This window comes from Acomys minous, assembly GCF_964271855.1.
Source record: "Acomys minous genome assembly, chromosome: 3".
NCBI classification, from domain to species: Eukaryota; Metazoa; Chordata; class Mammalia; order Rodentia; family Muridae; genus Acomys; species Acomys minous.
In genome coordinates this window covers 142,642,064-142,657,703 of record NC_140485.1, presented here as the reverse complement: position 1 = coordinate 142,657,703, position 15,640 = coordinate 142,642,064, and the positions used below count along the sequence as shown (strand labels likewise).

Below are 15,640 nucleotides of genomic sequence, written 5' to 3'. Positions count from 1 at the left end.
GAAAGCAAGCCGCCCCCTGGTGACAAGGGGTCTTCTGACCCCTGTTAGGACCCAGTGGCACCATCTATCTTTCAATCTAGTGACTCCCCGAATAGCCCAGAACTATTGGGATTTGAAGCCTCTTTCCCTCCAGGACCTCCTCCTCCGTGCTACACATGGTGTCTGTTTCTCCTAATGTTCCCCGCCTTCACAGCCTTCTTATGGGTGCCTATGGCCCTGAGCCTAAAACTCCCCTAATAAAAATCAAGCTCCCAAAAGGCAATTCCTGACAGCTTCCTTTTCTACGAACTTGTTTTATTGTTCATAACACCTGTGAGTCTCAAGGTTTGCAAAATGATTCAGGCATGTGATCACAGTCACACTAACAGCACATGGAATGGTGGAAAAATAGCTCAAAGCATGATGGGAAATGCTGCAAAGGTCCTCCAGGACCTGAAGCCAGGACAAGGAACAGTTTGGATATTTAAGCTGTTCTGTGAGGTCTTTCTGCGGCTGCCTCATCAGTGCGCATGAGTACACGCTCCTCAACATCCCCTGAACAGCAGCGAAGTGGCCTGAGACTCAGGCTGAGCATGCGTCCTATCGCTCCCTGGCCTGAGACTCAGGCTGAGCATGCGCCCTATCACCCCTACGCATGTCTCTTCTCTGCCTCTCAACAGCCAATTGAGAGAAGCAACAGCTAGATGGGGGGAAAATCATCAAGTCGGGTCCTCAGAACACCCAGCAGAGTTAACCAGAGCACAGAAACTGAGACAGAAAGCAAAGGTGACATCATCGAGTCAGAAACTTACACGCACCGGCCGAAACCACCGGAGGAGGAGGAGGCAGCTGGCAGGTGCTCCCACTTGAAGGCTTCCTCTCCATGGGTGAGCATCTGCCTCTTGCTCCCACTGCAGGTATTTTTAAACCTTGGTAAACCCTGCTGGATATGGTCCAGCTTCTGGATGGTCCCACGGTCTCAGTGTTTTCAATATCCTTAGTGGCTTGCTGGTTTTCCCTCTCCCAGATGGCCTAGCCCAGGCCAGGATTGGCTATAGGAGACAAGAGTCCACTCAGTAAGTTTTAATAGCAGATGATGGTTTTACCAATATAGTTCACATTACAGCAGCAAGCCTGACCCTGTGACAGTCACCCTCTGTCCTTAGTCACCCTAGGAACACACATGTTCATGTTTCCTGAAGAAAGTTTTACTCACAGGAATAGAAAGTTCAGCCCAGACAACACAGGTGCACGATGCTTGGACTTGCGCTGTTTACCTTCATAAAACCCAGATGTTCTGAATTTCGGAATACAGAGATATCCAATAGGATCTCTACCATGCGCCCCACCCTCCCTCCCTCCTCCTACCCCCCAATCTCTCCCTCCCTCCCTCCCTCCCTCCCTCCCTCTTTCTCCTCTTCTCCCTTTCAGTTGGAGGACCCTGGCTTAGAAGCTTCCTGGCTGTGGAAATGGTCATTGGAACCCAGAGTGACCACATGTGGACAGGAGAGAGTGGGCTGTGTCCTTATAGCACTGGCCTGTGGCTGCACAACTTCTAAATTGGGCTTTGATGTTTCCAGGAGGATGGAGCAGCCTTCCTGGACTTCTTTCTGGAACTTGACCAACTTTTGTGTGTTTGAGATATACAATCTGCCACTAGAGGGCGGTAGTCCACCTCCACAGATGCAGCACTTGCCTGCTGGGACCTGCAGGTAACTAAAGCCTACCCCCAGCCTGTTCCCTCTGGGAGCTCTCTCAGAAGGAGGGCACGCACCACGCAGAGGCCCCAGGGGACATAGCCGCCCAGCATTTGCTTCCGGTTCCTTCTACAGCCTGGACAGGCGACTGCTGGCCCTGCGTTCCGAGCAGAGCTCCGAGTCTGTGCTCTCATGGTCTGTACTGGGAGAAGCAGATGAGAATCCTAAATCCACCGTAGACCTGCACAGGTGAAAAGTGTTGAGATGATCAGAGTGAGGCTGGCCTCCTGGCAGCCCTGGGTGTTACCACTGTTGCATCTCGTGTAGGAGGGTTTAGATGCTGCCTTTAAAACGGTCTGCCCGAGAGGGCACAAAGAGCTGCTTAGTGAGTACCTTAGGGAGGCCTGTGGGGAATACTGTGGGGAGGGCTGTTTTATTTTGTTTTCTTTCTTGGTTTTTATTGAGACCAGGCCTCTTGCTGTGTAGCACAATCCTGAGAAATGGATTAGAGGCATTTGCCAAGCCCTGTAATAAATTCTTTTACTTAAAAAAATTTTTTTATATTAAGAAAGATGTGTGTGTGTGTGTGTGTGTGTGTGTGTGTGTGTGTGTGTGTGTGTGTGTATGTGTATGTAAGGCTGGCACATTGGTGCATGCCTCTAATCCCAGCACTCTGGGAGGCAGAGGCAGGAGGATCTCTTGAGAGTTCGAGGCCAGCCTGGTCTACAAACTGAGTCCAGGACAGCCAAGGCTTCACAGAGAAACCCTGTCTCAAACAAACAAACAAACAAACAAACCAAAAAGCAAAAACGAAGTAGATATTCATGGCATTTTCTTTGGCTTCCCTCAGTCTCTTGGCCAAAAGTTTAGCATATTCCGTCGCCTCTCCATGCATTGTTTCTTCAGAACAATACACTGGCATCTGTGTCACAGGGCACCCGGGGGACAGACGCTGAATCTTGGGTGTTTGGTCCTGGGCTTCTCACTTTCTTGGTTTAAGGACTTTCTGGTAACATACTGGTGATGTCTTCTTCTTTAAAGGGACTGAGACGCTTTCGGACTCAGCCTATTGTGAACTGCAACCACCAAGACGCAGTAGCATCTGCCCAGACATAACCTTCTCTCTCTCTTTTAAACGATAACTAAGTTAGAAAGCTGAGATTGGCACCCACAATGCATCCTTGAACAGGGACCCTTTAGTCTGTAAGAAAAATGCCCTTTACTCTATAGCAAGGGCACTCTGTTGTGGGTCAAGACACCTTGGGTCATGGGAAAACCTTATTTGCCTTGAGGTGTCCTGATAACTCCTGACCTGGGTTCTTCCACCCTACCACCCCTGTTTCGTGTATGCTGTCAGCAGCCTCACCTGGCTGGTCTCCTCGAACTTATTCCATCCCCACCGGGAGTCTGTGCTTCAGTGCTCACGGTTGGCATTCCACACAGTGTCACATGCTGCCTGGGGTTATTGACACATAAATTACTTAGAAACAGTTCTAATTTTAGTTTCATGGCTACCCAGCCACGTTTTAAATGCTTCCTCACCTTTTGCTTGCGGCTGCTGTTTAGACGGCGTGGATGGCGGCTGTGCTGTCCCGTGGGGATCATTCTCTGCCCAGTCCTCTGGCTCCAGCAAATTCCCAGAAGAGGAAGGTTACAGGCAGCTTGTCAGACCTCCAGAGAACAGGAAATCAGGCCTGGGGCCATGTGGCTATGAGGCTCAGCCTGTAGGACTCTGCGCTTTGTCAACCATCAGCAGGGTCTCAAGGGTCTCTCTGGTCACGTCTGCTCCAGCACTCTGACAGAACCATCATCTCCATCTAACGAGAGCAGGTGGCATCGTCGTGCGTGGCTGCCGCCCGCCCCTCTTCAGTCAGGGCTTCTCAGAGCAGCTGATGGCACGGGAAGATGGGTGCTTGGGGAAAGTCCTGTGTTGGCCCATGCTTCAGCTACACACAGCAGTAAAACCGTTGGCCACTAAATCTGTCTTGTAACCTCTAGACATCCTCATATTGTTCTCCCTCTTCCTCCTCCCCTTCCCCTTCTTCTTCCTCTTCCCCTCTTTCTTCCTCTTCCTCCTCCTCCTCCACTTACTTCCACAGCCCTAATGACAGCCGCAGACCACAATTTCCTTGCACAGTTCAACCCTTCCTTACAAATTTCAATGTGCACACCGTTCCTAGCAGGAGCCACAGGCTCAGTGGCCTCTCCAGATGGTTCTGGTAACTTTGATCTTCTAGTCACCTGAAAACTGACCAAACAGGCAAATTGGTGAGGGGCAGCACATGCTGGATGACTTGAGGGCGGTAGTGGGACGGTGGGGGGGGGGGGGAGAGGAGAGTGCTCAGGAACAGACCGAGGAGGAAAATCTTGATGCCTATTGTTTTTTTGGTGATGCTGTTATTTTGTTTTGTTTTGTTTTTGAGACAGGATTTCTCTGTGTAGCCTTGGCTGTCCTGAACTTGCTTTATAGACCAGGCTGGCCTCAAACTCACAGAGATCCTCCTGCCTCTGCCTCCCACAACCACACCCAGTGTGGATACCTACTGTTAATGATGTGACCACGCCCTGCCTCCTTCCAAACCATCTCCTACTGAAGTCCTGACTCTGGGACCTAAGAGCATGGCTGTATTAGAGATGGGGTTTTCAGTGAGGCCTTAGAGTCAGGATAAGGCCATTTTGGGGTGGATCTAATCAAGCATAATCAGTGTCCTAATTAAGAGGAGAGATTTAAGAGGTCTGAGGAGCTGACTCACTGGGTAAGAGCACCTGTAATAATAATAAGGGTGGAGTTTGGATCCCAGAACACAAGGGCCAAGCACATTTGTGTTCAGTGCACACTTGTAACCCTAGCACCAAAGGGGAGCAGAGACAGGAGGATTACCGGGACTCGTCATCCCACTTTACTGAGAATAAGACCCAGCTTCCGGGAGAGACCATGCCTCCTGGGAGTGAGCAGAATGACTGTAGAGAAGGACACCCTTCTCTGGCTTCCACACTTGTGCATAGGCACCCACACCTCCACGCTGGGTGCACATACACACACACAAATAATACTTAAATTGTTTTTAAAGGAGGCTTGGATGCAGAGACAGCTATACAGAGGGAGACAGTGTGTGGAGTCACAAAGACAGCACACCGCTCGGAAGCCAAAGGAAGGGCCTTGGAAAAACCAGCCGGGTGCTGTCAGTGGTTTGAATCTGCAATGTCCTTCACGGCTTCCTGTTTTGCTCCCAGTTGGCAGAGCTATTTTGTGTGTGTGTGTGTGTGTGTGTGTGTGTGTGTGTGTGTGTGTGTGTTGGGGCTGGGGGGGTGGTGGAGGGGGTCGCTAGCATCCTTTAGGAAGTAGGGCCTGACTGGCTAACGTAGGTGACAAAAGGCAGAACCTTGGTGACAGCTAGCCCTGGATCTGGCCTGTCTCACCATTTCCAGGTCTACTGTGATGAGGGCCACCTCAGTCAGTCCTTTTTCCCCATCTCAATGAGCCCTCTGCTGTGCCTTCCCTTCCTGTCCCTCTGCTGTGCCTTCCCTTCCTGTCTCTCTGCTGTGCCTTCCCTTCCTGTCTCTCTGCTGTGCCTTCCCTTCCTGTCCCTCTGCTGTGCCTTCCCTTCCTGTCTCTCTGCTGTGCCTTCCCTTCCTGTCTCTCTGCTGTGCCTTCCCTTCCTGTCTCTCTGCTGTGCCTTCCCTTCCTGTCTCTCTGCTGTGCCTTCCCTTCCTGTCTCTCTGCTGTGCCTTCCCTTCCTGTCTCTCTGCTGTGCCTTCCCTTCCTGTCTCTCTGCTGTGCCTTCCCTTCCCTGCCATGGTGAATTGAGCCACGTGCTAAAACACCTCCTTGTTTCTCTTAGGTATTATTACTACGTTGGTGAGAAAAGTAACTGACATTCCTGCTGACACCTTGGTCAGGAACTTCTAACCTCTGTGGCTGTGAGAAACGTGTCTGTTTAAGCCATCCACTCATGGGAGTTTCTTTAACAGCCCTAGGAAGCTCACATAGGTACTACAGATAGACCTCATCCCCCCACGTAGTCCCCAGTGATCCAGTGTCATCGCCCATGTTCCTTTTCCCCTGACCTGTTTGGGACTTGTGTTAGCTTTCTGTAACTGCAACAAAATAACAGAAACAATTATATTAAAAACAGGAGCTGGGCGGTGGTGGTGCACACCTTTAATCCCAGCACTCAGGAGGCAGAGGCAAGTGGATCTGTATGAGTTTGAGGCCAGCCTCTTCTACAAAGTGAGTCCAGTACAGCAAAGGCTACACAGCGAGAAACCCTATCTCAAAAACATAAAAGCAAAAACAAAAACAAAAAGAAAAGAAAGAAAAAACAAAGAAAATGTCCTTCATATAATAATACCATGTACAATGGGCATATGCCATGGATTTTATTTCATTTGCTGAAGAGAACATAATGTTTTCTGAAGCCTCGGGAGGGAGCTTATTGTGGCCACTGGGACCCAGACCATGGAGATAATGTGTAGCACCATTGTCCTGTAGGTGCCAGCGTGCCTGTCAGCTTCTTCTGTGCCTGCTGCCCTGCATCCCTGACTGGAGTCCTCTTAGAACCTCCCTCCTGATACTGGGATGCCTCACCCTGTCACCCCATGGCTCTGCCATCTACTTAGCATCACCCTCCCCAGCCTCAGAGCAGAGCCTCCCAGGGTTTGAGCGTCACCCTCTCAAGGAAGCATGTCAACTGCCCTGTCTACCTCCCACCAATCTCTGTTAGGTCACTCCCGCCCTGGCATACAGCAGAGCCTGGGATAGAGGCGCCCCTCCCACCAGCTTCTCCATTTCTGTCGGGGCGTGAGCCCTGCAGAGCCTTTCACCTGTTGCCTGCAGCGCCACCTGGCACCAGTCTTTGGTACCTGATGACGCCTATGGGCAGACAAAGAATTAAATGTGAGTGGGAGAGATGAAAATGTCAGACAAGGACCTGAGCCACACATGGGCTTGATCTGAGGTTAACGTGTTAGAGAAAACATCCCTGCTGCCTTCTGCTCCTGTCTTACTTGCCACAGAGTGAGTCCCTGGGGAACCTCATGTGGACATGCTATCAGCCATGTGGAGAGGGAGGTCTCAGGCTAAAGCTGCAGCCCTCAGTCTCTGTGAGGATGAAACCCTGTCTTAGGTGCTTTGGGGAGGTGGCCTGTGACACGCAGTCATGTGACTTTCTCAGAGCTATGGGGTCCCCTGGGCATAGGAAAGGGATGGGTGGCACATGGCACAGCTAGCTGCACTCCTTTTTTCACTGGTGAAATTCTGGAATGTGGCTGCTGTCTGTTGGCCTCTCCTTGGACAGCTGGTGAGCACACAGCAAATATTAGCTTTCAGATAAGCCACGGGGGCCATCAGGGCTCGTCGCCGAGGTCCACGTGGAAGTGTCTTTGAAGTTGAGTAAGCAAAGCTACCCCAGCCAGACTTTGCTCTGTTTTCTGAGAACAGGCTAAGACCGCCATGCTCTCCTGGGCGTGGCTCCCTGTGGGTGGTGCTGCCCTCCTGGGCGTGGCTTCCTGTGGGTGGTGCTGCCCTCCTCCAGCCTCAGCGTCCAGGCACTAGGTCAGCTGGCCAGGTCTGCTATGCAGTCCCACTGAGGCTGAAGCCAGAGAACCAAAGGTGGCCCACTGGCTTCCAGCTAAAGATGCACAACACTGTCTTGAACAATGCAAAAGGCTTTATATATATATATATATATATATATATATATATAGTTTGTTTGTTTTTTTTTGTTTTTTGTTTTTTGTTTTTTGTTTTTGTTTTTTCATGACAGGATTTCTCTGTGTATCCTTGACTGTCCTAGACTTGCTTTGTAGACCAAGCTGATCTCAAACTCATAGTGATCTGCCTGCCTCAGTCTCCCAAGTGCTGGGATTAAAGGCGTGTGCCACCACCGCCAGGTGCAATAGGCTTTAACTAAGGTGAATATGAGTGGGAGGAGGAAGACACACTCACAATGATGGGAAGATATTGCGAAGAACTCCAGGAGTGGTGGGTGGAGCACGCCTACAATCCCTGCACTGGGAAGAGGCAGCAGGAGGATCAGAGCCGGGCAGCCAGTCTGTGCCACGTGACACCCGGTTTCCATGGAAACAAAAAGCACACAAAGCGTAAGGAGCACCACAGGGTATCAAGCAAGCCTCTGTGCACCTGGAGAACAGCTAGGTACAGGCAGTAGTGTGTCTGGGGTGGGGGTGGGGGTCGGTGCTGACTGCCAGCAGTGCTGGGAGCCATAGGGGAAACGCAGCCATTGTGCTGGTTGGTGAGTTTTGTGTGGACATTCACCAAAGAAGACCGCTTAAGCCAGTAGAACGTCTTCATTAACCAGCGGCAACACGGGGTGTTCGGGATCCCAGTGAGCATCAGTGTGGGGGTTTTAAGCACATGTTCTGGGTTGACATGCTTCGGTAAAGAACAATTAGCCAGAAGTGGAACTTCAGGAGCTAAAATGCTAGGTAAAGACTTTCGCAGAACTATGCACTTTGATGGGTTAGGCCTTTGTTTCATTCTGGTAGACGGTGTTGCCTGTGTGCTGAGTTTTATGGCCTGAATGATGCTTCCATCATGGAATCAGTTGTGCTATGGTCTGGGGCCCCAATACAGTCTCAGTAGAGCTTTGTAAGGATTTATTTAGCTCCAATTCTAGAATTTCTGCAGTAAAATGTTTGACAAATATCAGAAATCAAAGGTAATAATGGCAGTGTCATCTGTTCACCAAATCCCCAAACACAGGAAAGGCTGAACATGTAGTACAGGGCATCCTGCAAAAGCTCATTCAGGACCAACTTAGCCCCGAGGATGCTGTCGCACTAAGACTGCTTGGCTATGTGACTATACTTTGAAGATTACATTTTATGAAATTCAAATATATATCAAGTTTTGTCCATTAAGATTCAGCATCTGCTGGGTACCATGGTGCACACCTTTAATCCCAGCACTTGGGAGGCAGAGGCAGGCAGATCTCTGTGAGTTCAAGGCCTTCATGGTCTATAAAGCGAGTCCAGGACAGCTAGGGCTCTGTTACACAGAGAAACCCTGTCTCAAAAATACAAAACTAAACAAAACAAAAAGTCCGAAAGGATTTAGCATCTGAATGGAAATGAATCATGTATGTAAAATATAGCACAAAAAATAAAATACAGCCAGGTGGTGGTGGTGCTCGCCTTTAATCTCAGCACCTGGGAGGCAGAGGCAGATGGATCGCTGTGAGTTTAAAGCCAGCCTGGTCTGCAAAGTGAGTCCAGGACAGCCAAGGCTACACAGAGAAACCCTGTCTTGAAAAACCAAAGTAAATAAATAAATATAAAATACAATTCAGTGGTGACACTGAGGGGCATCCCCTTGCTGTGCAGTGTGGCTGGCATCAGGCACCCTCCCATGCTTAATGGCTGCCTGTACATCGGCTGCGTTGCTTATTGTGTGGCAGGCTATCATTTTATTGGTGAATCTTGAGTTCCTTATGTTTTAGATTTGGAGCCCTCATCAGGCAGGTGATCTGCAGACCTTTTCTCCCATCCTATAATCTTATTTTTCCCCTTGAGGACCAGGAGTTCACAGAATTTCACGTCAGTGTGGCAACATCTGCAATAAGCATTCTGTGCGTGGCCGCTGGACACCCCTGAAAGACGGCTTCCTGCTCTGTTGCTGTTGGTCCTCTGAGATGCCTGGCACTCTGGCAATCCCAGACGCTGCTCTTGCCGACTGCGGCCGGGAGCTCTCCTTGTGGGAGATCTGTAAACGGAGACGTCACTTCACCATTGATCTAGCTCCCGGAACTTGGCTTTTCACCCTGCACGGCACCAGGGCCTTACGCAAGAGAAGCGCACATGGGGACCAGGACAGATAGCCAGTGTATCTGCAGGGAGCCCTTTAGTGACCCTTCGCCCTGTGAGAGGAGAGCTAATGCCTGCAGCGTCAGAGGGCTGCGACCCGGCCTTTTAACTAGACGAGGAGGAGGAGGATAGCATGTAGACAGGCACAGAGGGTCCTTCAAGAGGACAAAAGGAAGGAAGGTAGGGACAGGGAGATTGCAGAGTTTGCTGTGACAGCACCAAGATGTCATTCCTTTTCTTTGTTTGGTACTGGGAACGAGACTGGGTAAGCACATGTCCCATCATTGATTTTTCTCATTGCCATGGATGTAATCTCTCTGAGTTTTCTTAAGAATTCAGCCACCTACAGGATCTAACATAAGAGTTACCATATCCATGTTATAGATTAAAAAAGTGAGGCCCCATGGGATTTAATGACTTCCACTTGTGGGCAACTCTGAACATTCCAGGGTGCCCCAACTCAGAAAGGTCAAGACAGGATCACCAACCTCAACCTGTAAGATGTTCTGTGCAGACCGGCCCTGGGGCTATTGGGATGCAGGCTGATCTCAGACCCAGCTAGTCAGGGTTCATGAAGACTCAGAACAGACAACAACCAACGTTCTGATGCAAACAGTCTTCCAAGAAGCTCCCCTTTGCACCTCGGCCCCTGAGGGCACAGCCTGCACCCCTGCAGGAACTAACAGGAACATCTGTGGCTTGGCTGAGAGCCTTGCGCTGTGCTGCGATGCAGGCCCTGGCTTTCTGCAGGGGACTTTTAGTCTTTGCTGACCAGCACATGGCTTCCTCGCGTCCACAGCCACTGTGCGCTGGCGATGGTTCTGGCTCCTTTGTCTCACTTCCATTTGTTCACTAGGAAGCCGCAGTGCTCTGTCCCTGAGACCCTTCTTTTGTGACTTCTTTGCCTGTGGCCTGAGAACCAGACCCTGACATGGAGAGAGGGAAGGAAGGCAAGTGCTTGTGTGGGACCAGTCATCAGGGCCCGAGCCCCAGCAGCTCACCGCCCCCGTTATAACTGGCTTTAATGTCCAGTCTGGGATCCTTCCGGCCAACCTTGGCTCCATGAGTGTTGTAACTGGCTAAGCAGAGGGCTGGCGGTAGAGAGAAAGCTGAGGTGGGCATTTCACAGTTTTGTTTGTTTTTTTTTTTTTTAACTGAGACATGAAGACAAGGTGTAGAGGAAGAACAGAGCTATCTCAGACTACTCCTCTGTGGACCAATGAACCTCCCTGTCTTGCCAACTGCCTGTTGGGAAATGGCAGGTACCCCTACTGGGAAGTGGAGGAAACCCCTCTAACCGTGATCCCTCTGTGGGCCCCAGAACAGCCTCCTCTCAGTTTGGTGGCTCCTAGCCTGTCTGTTGCAGGAGATCCACCCACAGCACTGGCCCCTGTGGTGTTCAGTTGGCATCTACTGAAATTAGGAAGGCAGCGAGAACTCACAAGGTGTTCTGTTATTTAAAAACGAGAAGGGAACAAGGCACACGGAACCCAGGTGCTGCAGTGAAATCCCCCCACATTGTGAGCCGAGATACTGTGTGAGGTGTTTTGTCACAGCAGTGACAAAAGTAAGACACTAGGCCCTGAGCTGTATCCCAGCACTATGAAAACGTTGCTGTTGGAGACAGGATCTATTATGTAGCTCTGGCTGGCAGAACACGCACTGTGTAGACTAGACTGACCCTAGTTTTACAGAGCTCTGTCTGATTCTGCCTTCTCAGTGCTGGCATGCACCATGACATGGGGACATGTTTTCAGGCTCCAACATAAAGAACTGAGGACAGATACTGATGAAAGTACTGAGGTGACAGATACGGCAGTGATCCTGATCTGGTCACTGAACATCAGATACATATCCTGAGATGCCGAGGGAGGCGGGGGGGGGGGGGGGGGATGGGGGGGACGCGTAGCTTAATGACAAAGTATGTATTTAGCACCAGGTCCTGGGTTCACGTCCAAGGACCAAAAACATTACAATACAACTCACAAAAATGTTCAATTAAAAATTGAAAATATTACCTTTGATCCCAGCACTTGGGAGGCAGAGGCAGATGAATCTCTGAGTTCCAGGCCAGCCTGGTGTACACAGTGAATTCCAGGACAGCCAGAGCTACACAGGGAAACCCTGTCTTGAGAGAAAAGGAAAAAGAAAAAGAAAAAGAAAGCAAAACCCAAAGTGTTACTGGTGGCCGTGGCGTGGGCAGTGGCGCTGGTAGTGGTGGTGGCGGCAGAGACATAGCTGTTGCGTTTCAGCCTTCGGGCTTCCTTGTGCTTGCAGCAGCTCTACAGAAATGCAGCGAGTGCTGAAGCTCTGTGCAGAGCGCTCAGATGCCCCTGCACAGGGGAGAAAACCTCAAATGCAGCACAGCCAATTATCCCCTGCAACACAGTGCGTACCTGCTGCCCACAGACAGTGGCCTGAGACTGAGCTCTGTAAGGAAGACAAGCATCCTTCCGGCCTATAACCTTAGACACCTCCCACCTCATTGATGCTGAACCACGCCCTCAGAGGAAGCCAGTTGTAGAGACCATGTTGTGACTGTCCTTCAGAGCATCCATGGGCTCAGGAGGCACACTCCCTCCTGACTCTTAATACTCACCTTGTGCACTGGCCTCAAAAAAGCCAGTAATTGGCCTTTGTACCTTCCACATACTGTCCGAACCTTGCAGGAAATTATTAGCCAGTGTGCCTGCTGTCACATTCTCTTGGGCTTTAGACTGAACTGCCTAAATCCTCCTTCAGGCAGATGCATGTTAACATGAGGACAGTTCTTTCTCGACATGCAGGAAGGGAAAGTGTGGCTCTCGTAGCCTGGGAGAGCTGGCTTCGCATTCCAGGCAAGGCCGTTAATGGGGTGGGACTTCCTGGTTCTGTTCCTTTACTTCAGCATACTGTGTCACCCTGCTCCACGGGTGGGAGCTAATAGAAAGCTCCAAGGTCCTGAAGAGGCCCTGTTAGGAAGCCAGTCCTGATGCGGTCCTGGTGATAGTAACAGGACAGTGGGACAAAGGCCTCTGTGGTATTTCTGCAAATCCTCTACTGGGCAGGAACCAGAGTCTCCCACACTGAGGCTTTGGGTCCCATGCCATCTCTCCAGTTGGCTCTCTGCAGGGGGCTATTCCCACAGCTCCCCTGATGCCCTGCTCATGAGCAAAAGAAAACCATGGGAGGAGAAGTCAAGCAGCTGTCAGTCCAGGAGCCTTTGCAGGGGAATCTCCTCACTGGTCCTATAAGAGAAGTTGAGTTTGACTCAAGAAGCCATGGCATTTGCTTACAGCCATCTTCTGAGTTGTGATGAGAAAAAAAATATATGCCTGGTGCTGGTGGGCACACAGGGCTGTTCATGATGTCATGGGTGATGAACTCAGAGGGCAGAGTGCTTGCTATATGAGCAAAATCCTAGGTTTCACCCCTACACTGCACAAACTAGGCATGGTGGCACATGCCTATAATTCAGTACTTGAAGACGAAGACATGAGCCTCAGAAGTTCAAGGCTGTCGTAGGTTACATAGTGAGTTGGATGTCAGCCTGAGACTGTCTCAAAAATACTAATACAAAGCCAGGCAAGGGTGGCACATCTCAGCACTTGGGAGGCAGAAGCCAGCCTGGTCTACAGAGTCAGTCCTAGGACACCAGGACTACACAGAGAAACTCTGTCTCGAAAAAGAAAACAAAAAATACTACCACTAATCAAGGATCCTTGCTTCCTAGTCTCTAAGTATATTCCTGACCCTGCCACGCCTCGGGGCAGAAGGGGTTATTACAGGCTTGCACTATTGTGTGTCCATAGCCCGTATGTCACAGGCTAAAGTTATAGAAAATGAGTTTGGTTCCATCAAAGCCCTGCCATATCCATTCTCAAAGGCATCTTCTGTCTTTAATGTCACTAAGTGTTTGTCTTCCGTTCTTTAATGTTAACTGGTGCTATGACATGCATCAGAAATGTCCCAGAGATCTGTGTGTGCAGAGCTTGGGCCCGACTTTCTGCTACAGGCTTAGCAGAATCTTTACAGGGCGAGACCTAGTTAGAAGGAAGTTACATCAGTGCCCATGTTTTGAGACTTGCTTTCCTGAGGAGACATACACGGAGTCTGGCAGTCCTCGTAAGGCCGCAAAGACAATATAAAGTATAACTCCACCAAAGTTCAACCTAGGAACCAATGGAGTTTATTGGGCTTATTTAGAAAGAATAGGTGAAAGGGTGGCTTACAGCAGTGTGGGGGCCCCGGGACAGTGGCAGTGGGTGGGGCTTCCCCACAGTGGCATAGGTGGAGTTCCTCCTTCGTTTACCTTTCCCTAAACAGTCTAGCACCCCTGAGACCTGCAGAACAGTCCAGCTAAGGCAGAATTGCACACAAGTGGCTGCAAGACACAGGAGGGAGCAGTTGGAATCTCCGGTGAGGGCCCAAGGACCCTCTCTACCCGTCCTCCTCTGAGGGGGGCTATAAGCAGTCAGTCGGCAGTCAGTCAGCAGGCCTACTAGTGATGCTGCAGTGCAAACAGACACAGCTCATCAGATGAAAATGGTGGCTGCTCTGCTCTGAGGGTAGTGCACCGCAACACCCACCCCTTCCTCCGGTTCTTGTGTTCCTTTTGCCCCTCCCCCACCCCTTCCACAGTGTTCCCTGAGCCTTGGAAGGGTCACACAGATGCGGACTGTTCTCCATCTCCAACCCTCATGCCCTCTCAATGGTCCCTTCATCTCTGAAGCTCGGCTGCTGAGTCTCAGAGGCGGTCTTAGCATAAAACACAAAGAGAAGCTGGGGTAAGGGGCGGGAAAATACCCAGATGGAAGCTGGCAGCAGTAGCCTGCAGACAGAAACACAAGCGTTTGGAAGCCAGCATATCACATTCATTTAATAAGATTATCTCAGTCACTTCCCCATTAAAGCTGATGTGTCCTTGTTAGGGTTTCTATTTCTGCAATGAAACACCACGGCCAAAATCATGGTGGGGAGGAAAGGGTTTATTTGGCTTACACTTCCACAGCACTGTTCATCATCTAAGGAAGCCAGGACAGGAACTCAAGTAGGGCTGGGACCTGGAGGCAGGAGCTGATGCAGAGGCCATGGAGGGTGCTGTTCACTGGCTTGTTCCTCATGACTTGCTCACAATTCCTTTTTATAGAACCCAGGACCACATGCCTAGAGGGTGGCACCACCCACAATGGGCCGGGCCCTCCCCCATCACTCCCTAATTAAGAAAATGCTCTACAGGCTTGCCCACAGCCTGATCTTATGGAGGCATTTTCTCAGTACAGGTTCCCTTTTTCCAGACGTTTTTAGCTTTGTGCCAAGTTGACATAAAAACATGTACATTTCTGCCAGTGCCTGCCAGAGTCCCAGAAGCATTCTAAATGACTCAGTTTTCCTTGCTTTGGGGTATAACCCCCAAATTGTGCTTTTGTTTTTCATTTTGTTTGTTTGTTTTTCTTTTGAGACACGGTTTCTCTGAGTAGCCCTGACTGTTCTGGAACTAGCTTTGTTGAGTAGGCTGGCCCAAACACAGATCCTCCTGCCTCTGCCTCCAGAGTGGTGGGATTCAAGACTTATGCCACAGCGCCCAGCTTCAAATTGTGCTTTTGTAAGGAAGAGAGAATAAATTGGCAAAAGTTAAACCTGAGAGAAGGAGCACACGTTTACTGTATGCAGAAGGGGGAAATCACCCAAGTAAGGTTTGCTTAACAACAGTCATCCAACTGCCAACTGTGAGGGCTCGGTCAGTGGTGACCTTGAACTCCTGGTCACCTTGCCTCCACCCCCTGATTCACCACTCCGCCTGGTTTATGCAAGGCTTCCGGGGCAAACCAGCCAAGAACGTTACCAAGTGTGTTACACTCTCAGCCCTATAAACGCGGAGACTGCCATCTTCAGTTTGCTTTTGGTAAACAAAGACCGACATTTTAATGAACCCAGGGGACAGGCATTAATGAGGTCATCTCAGGTGCGGCTGGGAGCAGCCCTATCTCCTGAGATAGTGACATTTTAGGGTGAGGATTGAAGGCAGGGTGTTCTTTGTGCTATCGGGTTTAAAGCAGAGGAGACTCGATCGCTTTTCCTTTCCTGGGGACGAGCGGGAGGTGGTAGTGGCCCTTTTCCTTTCCTTCAGCTCAGTTCGTTCTGCAGCCTGGCACCGCCAC

General features: G+C 50.3%; 2 long non-coding RNA genes across 3 annotated transcripts; one reads left to right on the top strand and one right to left on the bottom strand.

Moving 5' to 3' along the window:
• The first annotated feature begins 595 nt into the window (after positions 1–595).
• LOC311593578 lies at positions 596–2,195 on the top strand. Of its 2 annotated transcripts, XR_014777765.1 has the most exons (4): positions 596–866; positions 1,411–1,467; positions 1,560–1,691; positions 1,812–2,195. It is a non-coding gene; the product is annotated as an uncharacterized lncRNA (long non-coding RNA). The 2 variants fall into 2 exon arrangements; XR_014777766.1 differs by having other exon boundaries at positions 600–866; positions 1,560–2,195.
• LOC311593579 lies at positions 1,837–3,625 on the bottom strand. The gene is made up of 3 exons (XR_014777767.1): positions 3,219–3,625; positions 3,043–3,132; positions 1,837–1,917 (listed from the first exon to the last, which is right to left on the bottom strand). It is a non-coding gene; the product is annotated as an uncharacterized lncRNA (long non-coding RNA).
• Positions 3,626–15,640: the final 12,015 nt, after the last annotated feature.